The 6,900-nt window shown below is 63.7% G+C and overlaps 1 pseudogene; it reads right to left on the reverse strand.

The window, feature by feature from the left end:
- Nucleotides 1–3,646: 3,646 nt before the first annotated feature.
- Nucleotides 3,647–5,287, reverse strand: LOC102450462 (uncharacterized; annotated as a pseudogene).
- Between the last annotated feature and the right edge of the window lie 1,613 nt (nucleotides 5,288–6,900).

Consider the following 6,900-nt stretch of genomic DNA (forward strand, 5'->3'; position numbering starts at 1 on the left):
AGGGGGGCTGGCCTGGCCTGGCCCCACGCGGACAGTCCGGTCACCATGATCCCGAGCTGCTTGTTGCAACGAGGCTGCCCCCCCCCGCCCCTGCAACACGCCAGCCCCAGCCCACCCCTGCGGGGGCGGAGAGGGGACCAGGCAGTAAACCCCAGGGCAGGGGTACAAGGGGTGGGTAAATCAATGAATGGACCGGGCTTGAGGGGCACCCACGGATTTGAGGGGGGGAGCTACGGCTGGGATAATGCGGGGAGGGGCACTGGCAAAACTGAGGAGGGAGCCAAGGCAGAGTGTGTGTGGGGAGACAACCGGGGGGGAGGGAGCCAGAATTGGGATCGCTGGAGGTGGGAGCCTTGGCAAAGCTGGAGGCAGTCAGAGTTGGGATAATTGATGTGGGAGGGGCATTGGCAGAACTCGGGGGGAGAGCCTGAGGGTCCGGAGAGCGGGGGGGGGGGGCATTGGCAGAGTGTGGGGGGAGCCAGAGCTGGGATACTTGGTGGGGGAGGGGCACTGACAGAGCTGGGGGAGGAATCTGCATTGGGATAGCAGGAGAGGGGCATTGGCGGGGGTGGGGAGGGAGGAGACAGAACTGGGGCAATGGGGAGGGGGATAGCAGAATTAGGGGGGCCAGGATAGCAGGAGAGGGGCATTGGCAGGGATGGGGAGGGAGGAGACAGAACTGGGTAATGGGGAGGGGGGATAGCAGAACTTGGCGGGAAGCCAGGATAGCAGGGTGAGGGGCTGCAGAAGTTCGGGGGGATGCCGAGGTGCCCAGCAATGCTCCTGTGGGAGATGACAGCAGAGCGCAACCAGGGACTGTAGCTGGGCTCAGTGGCAGCCCGCAGGTCTCAGGGGAGGGGTGGCCATGGGGCCAGAGATGCCCAGACAGTCCCTGTCTATGTCCCTGCGGGGGCAGGCGTGGCTCAGACCCCCAGAGCACAGCCTAGTGGCTGACCCCTGGCGGTGGGCAAGGTGGGTCCAGGGGCTGGGCCCTGGGAGACATCCGCTGGTGCTGGACACAAAGCATTCAAGGGCTGAGGCGGCGTGGGGGAGACCCCATGCAGCCCCCCTGCTCCTCTGAGCGGGGTGGGGAGGGGCTGGGCCCGTCCCGTGAGCAGGGGTACAGTGACTCCTGGGGACCCGCCCTCAGGCCAGGCGGGGAGCTGGGGTGGCAGGCCTCAGCAGGGAGCAGGCCCGGCCCCGTTCCGCACACTCTGTTCCCTGCGCGGCCGTGCAGACACAACAACCCGCCGGCCACGCTGCCGAGGGCTGATAAGGAGCCGCAGGGCCGGGCGTCTGTTTGGGTTTGGGCAGCTCATCAAGGCTGGCGCCTCCCAGCCCTTGCCCATCTCATGGCCATGGCGGGGCTCCAGCCGGGTCCTCCTGCTGCAGCCAGGCAGGGGTCACAGAGCGACGGGTGGGGCTGCTGGCCCCTGGCCTGCTCTGGGCGCCACAAAGGCCGTGGCCAAGGGTGTGGAGGAGGGGCTGGGGCTCAGGTTATAGCAGTGGGGGGGAGGCAAAGCGAAGCTGCTCCGGCCCCAGCAGCGGAGGGCAGCACGGCCCATTCCTAGGGGGCCCCGAGCCCCTGGGGCTGTGACGACGCAGTCGGGGTTCCCCCGTTCCTGCACCCCCCTAGCAGCAAGAACAGACTCCGCCGGCCGGTAGAACAGAGGGGTTTTATTGCTCCTCCAGGCTACAGCACAGCACAGCCGTGATGTGTTTACAGGCGTCTGGACCAGGCTAGCTCAGACCCCTTGAGATGGGATCCCTAGGCCCCTGGATTCCAGCCCTCTCCTTAGACTGGCTCCTCCACGATTCCAGCCCAAGACTGACTCTTCCCCCAACCCCCCAGTTCCTTTGTTCAGCCTCTTCCATAGTTCACGGGCAAGAATCCCTCTCTTCCCACGCTTCACTGTAAACCTTGCGCAGGAGCGGGCGGGCTGCATGGACGCTCTGCGGAAGAACGGCCATTCTTGAGCAAGAACCCGCCAGCGTAGACATAGCCCCCGGGGATAAATACGGACTTGGTCTAAGCCCGTCCAGCCCACCGAGTGCCCAGGGTTTGGCAGCCAACTGGCTAGGGCCTGGCTTTGCTGCGCCCGGCCCCCAAATGCAGCCACTTCTGGGGCGGGTTCGCTCAGTCTCTGCTACAGGGTGCAATGCTAATACCCAGCCCGTGGAGGGAAGCGGGACCTGGCAGCCAGGCTATGGCAGGCTCAGCCCAGCTCCTTTCTGAGCCTCCCGTCCCCCCTCATCCCACTCATATTGTTGGGGAAGTTCAGAGCAACAGAACAGGCCGTTCCAGGTCTGGGGGCGGCCCAGGACACGGGGGGAGGCACCGCTGGAAGGCACAGATGACTAGGGAGCTGCTAGCTTCCCTATCTGCCGAGAACCCCCACCCCGCATGCCTTGCGGTCTGCTTCCCCCCCACCTTGGCCCCCGACCCACCTTCCATCCCCCAATTCCCAGACCTCCCCCGCATCAGAGGGGGGGAAGACACAGGGGCCATCTCTGGGCTCTAGCGGGTCCCATCCCCCATCCAGGGCCCTGCTGCCCGCCCAGCCGAGCATGGTGCAAACAACCCACAGCCTGCCGGGTACCCTACCAAGGTGCCCAAGCCCAGGGTGCCTGCCAGGCAGATGATTCCTCTAAGCCCAGCCCAGAACACACCAGGGGCCTGGCTCGGGCATGACAGGCTACAGGGGCTCTGAGCCGCGTGCTGGGGGAAGCTGGTGCCACAGGAGTGCCCCACAGCTGTGTGGGACAGGAAGTGAAGGAGCCCACCCCGCAGTGACCAGCCTAGGGGAAGCAGGGGCAGAGAGCTGCTTGTGTGGAGGACTGGCCAGGCCACAGGAGCTAACAGACCCCTCTGCCAATGCCCCCCAGAATTCACCCTGCCCCACGCTCTAGGGCTCTACCAGTCGCTGCTTGGCTAGCAGCTCAGCACTGCCCCCGCCGGCCAGCCTGGGACAGACTCTGCCAGCAGAGCCCATCTCTCCTGCGTGTGGAGGAAATGCCCAGCCCAGAGAAATCCAGGGCGTTGGAGGCCAGCACTGCCTGGGGGGTGGGGTGGGGGTAGGGAAGAGCACCCAGGAACCTGCCCCCCAGGCCCTGCAGCACCTGGGGCATCTCCCATCTCAGCACTGGAGGATCAAGCCACTGGGTAGCCCAGGTGCCATCGGTCCTGGCCAAGGAAATTGATGAAATGGGCACCCATCTAGAGGTCAAGGTCTGCCCGGGTGCTACCACATGAGCGGGGACCGTGTTCCCCTCCCTGCTGAGATCTACAGAACCCACTCTGTGCCTCCCTCCCCCGCACACTGGACTAGATGTGCCACATGGCCCCGTGGTACCCACCTCCCTGCACCCCTCTGGTTGGGTGCTAGGCTGGGATCTGCCCAGGAGCAGCAGGGTGATAAGGCGGAAGCTGCTGGCACCTACTGGCTGTTTAAGGAACTCCAGCAGGAACTGGCAGAGTTTGGAAGCAGAGAGGCAGGTCCCTCTTTGCTCAGCTGCTCAGGGCTCCAGAGGGTCCTTTAGTCCAGCATCTCTGGGGCTCGCTGCATGGTCCAGCCAGTCCCAATGCTCACTGGATCTGGGCATGGACCAAGTGCCCTTCGTCGACATGCTATGACCCCAGTCAGTCAGTACGGACTATCCCTTCCAGCTGGAGAAACGGGAATGCAGCAAGGTGATCAGTGGGTTCCCCCAGCGATACCATGAGCCACATCACCTGGGGCTCAAGTGCCAAGGGAATTCTGTACTGAACCCAGTGGGGGTTTCCCTCCCACCTGCTGGCCCCAGGACAGCGTGTGACCCGCTCGTGGCTGCACCGAGCCCTGAACTGTCCAGGCCTGGGAGCTTGGCAGAGCCGGCACAGGGATCCAGCTGTACTGAGCCTACTTAGACCAGCTCCTCCCCAGCAGAAGCTGCAGGAGGGATTGAAGGAGGCCACCCCCACGCTCAGCTCCTCAGGGTGGAATCTGCCCAGCCCACCCACACTCCTGCCATGCAGAGGGGAGGGAGGAAGAAGGGGAACAAAGAGCCCGACACCACCTTTGCTGGCCAATGTTTAATGATCATTAACCAGCCATGGACAGCCCAGAGACAAGTTTCAGCAGATCCTTCCGGGCTCAAACTGGGTCTCTGCCATGGGTGAGTGCCTAACAGCTCCTTTGGATGACATCAAGGCAGCTGCGGAGACTGGGAGGGGGATGGGCCTGTGCAGCCCAATCCCCAAGAATCCTCATGTCCCACCCCAGAGCTGGTCACTCCCCATCCTTGTCATGGGGCTGCTGCTAGCAGTGTCCACCAGGCCGCAGTGTCCTGTACGCAGTGCGGAGTGGCCTGTTCGCTGGTAGGGAGCCGGCCCCAGCCGCTGCACAGACACAGGACAGAGCCAGGCTCTGCCAGTCCAAGTACAAGCCACCGGCTCCAGCCAGGGGGGCAGGACAAGGGGCCCAGGAGACTGTGCTGCTCAATGGGCCCAGCTCCAGCAGGCACCGGCTCGGAGGCAGGATCTGACAATGCAGCATGTGGCCATTTAGCGGGAGCATCTCTCCAGCATGGGGGAGGCAGGGCACCAGCCCTCATTTGGAAAGGTGCCAAGTGGGCGACACAGGCTGGCATCAAGGCCCGTTCTCCATCCGGCACCCTTACAGCCCCCGGGCCTTCCGACAGCGCTTCACCAGCTCCGCCAGCTTCTCCAGCGCCTCCGGCAGCCCCTGCCCGCTCACCGCGCAGCAGCCCTGCGCGTGCCACTCGCGCCCTCGCAGCTTCCTCAAGCCCAGCTCCTCCACCAGCTGGGCACAGGACCAGGCCCCAGGCAGGTCCTGTTTGTTAGCCAGCAGCACCAGCGGCACCCCCGCCAGGTCCTCCGCCTCCAGCAGGGCTTCCAGCTCCTGCCGCGCCTCCCCCAGCCGCTCAGGGTCCGCGCCGTCCACCACGAACACCAGGCCGTCCGTGTTGCTGTGATAGTGTCGCCACAGGACCCTGATCCGGTCCTGGCCCCCCACGTCCCACAGGGTGAAGGTCACGTTCCTGACGGGCGCCACCGTCTCCACGTTGAAGCCCAGGGTGGGGATGGTGCTGACCGTCTCGTCCAGCTTCAGCCGGTAGGTGATGGTGGTTTTCCCGGCATTGTCCAACCCCAGCAGCAGGATCCGAGCCTGCAGCCCGGAGAAACTGCCCAGCGCCGCCTGCAGCCTGCCCAGGATCAGCCCCATGGTGCGCTCAGCCACTGCCTGCGCTGCCCGGCCACACGGGCACTTATATCCACCGGCCTCGCCTCCCATTGGCTGGCGGCGCCTGCGGGGGCGTGGCCGGGGAAGCCCCATCTGCCGCGCTGGCAGCAGACCTGCTGGAAGCTTTGGCGAGGCGCGCTCTGACGCGACGGGTTCGAACGCAGCGCGGCAGCCAATCAGAGCGCGGTCTAGCGGAACGGGGGGCGGGGCGGAATCCGATGGACACGTCACCCGAGTGTTGCTGTCACACTGAGCCCCACGCGCCGCTTCCCCCACAGCTCCTGCAGTGTGTGTGTCAACAGCAATGATGGGGTGTCAGCGGTGATGGACTTTTGGGGTGTCAGCAATGGTGTGTGTGCATGTGCGTGCGTGTGTGTGACAACATTGATGGGTGTCAGTGGTGATGGACTAGGGAGGTGTCAGCCCATGACTGGTCCATGCCAGGTAAATATCAGAGGTAACCTCTGTGGCACCAGGGAGCTGTTGCGTGAAGAGACCTTACCCAGGAATAGTGCCCTGTGCTCTGCCCATCCCATGTTAGGGAGGGTGCTGCCACTCTGCACCCTCTGGTGCTGGGGATCAGCAATGGCCGCAGAGGCGAGATGCCAATGCGGGCGCTGCACACCCGTCACCACACAAACTGCCTGTGTCCCATGCCACATTGGCCAGGGGAAATGGGTCTCGATCAGCACTTTTCTTACTTTGCCCATCTGTAAATCTCTGCTCTGGGCGGAGCTCATTTCCCCTGGGTTGGGGCGTGTAGGGGACAGCAATGCTTGCTACTGTTTACCCATAATGTGCTTGCCTTTCCAAACATATCCCGAACCCTAGCGGGGTTTTACCACACTCAGCGTGTCTGTTCATGCTCCTGGCAGCTTTTGCAGGGGTGTGGGACCCCCAGGGCAGGGCCCTCTCTGCGCTAGTCAAATGTCTGGCCATGGGGCCAAGCAGTGTCAGCACCATGTTTATAACTTGTGGCCTGTCTAGGCCAGTTAGTCTCTCCTCCAACCCAGAATCCCAATCCCAGCTGCGATTCTTTCACCCTGGGTGTGAGTCTCAGCCTCTCAGAGCTGGGGCAGTGCATCAAGGGAAGTTACAGAGGGTGGGTGGGTGGGTGAGGGGAACTGCCCTCTGACAATCAACCCCGTTCAGGGGCCCACCCCAGCCAGGACAGAGCTGGCATAAGGACCCTGTGCTATCTCAGCTTCCATACCCAGAGTAGGGAGCAGATCGGGCTGAGGCAGGGCAGGGCACATTGTGCTCTAGGGCCACCCAGGGTCCCCCAGGAGTAGAGGGTGTTTTGGACTCACAGAGGGCTCTGAGTGTCCCTTGTCTCTGGAGGCCATAAAGACTGTGCCCTAGGTCACCTAGATAGGCCAAAGGGCCATCAGGGTTGAGGTTGCAGATCCTGGCAGAGAGCATGGGGGTGGGAGATATAGTGTTGGGGGTATGTGGCTGGAGAGAACCTCATAGCTCAGCCCCCAAGGGGAGGGGAGAGCAAGCAACGGGAACCAGCCCTGGGAGCAGGGGCGAGAGCTGAGCACACTGAGGGCCGTGGGTCAAACTCACTCCTGGGGAAGGAGTTCCTGTCCGGCCCAAGCCCCAGAGTCACACAGGCCTGATGGGGAAAGGGCTGAGGAACCCAGAGTCTCCCCAG

The sequence above is a fragment of the Pelodiscus sinensis genome, chromosome 29 (assembly GCF_052426305.1).
Source record: "Pelodiscus sinensis isolate ZL-2025 chromosome 29, ASM5242630v1, whole genome shotgun sequence".
NCBI lineage: Eukaryota > Metazoa > Chordata > Testudines > Trionychidae > Pelodiscus > Pelodiscus sinensis.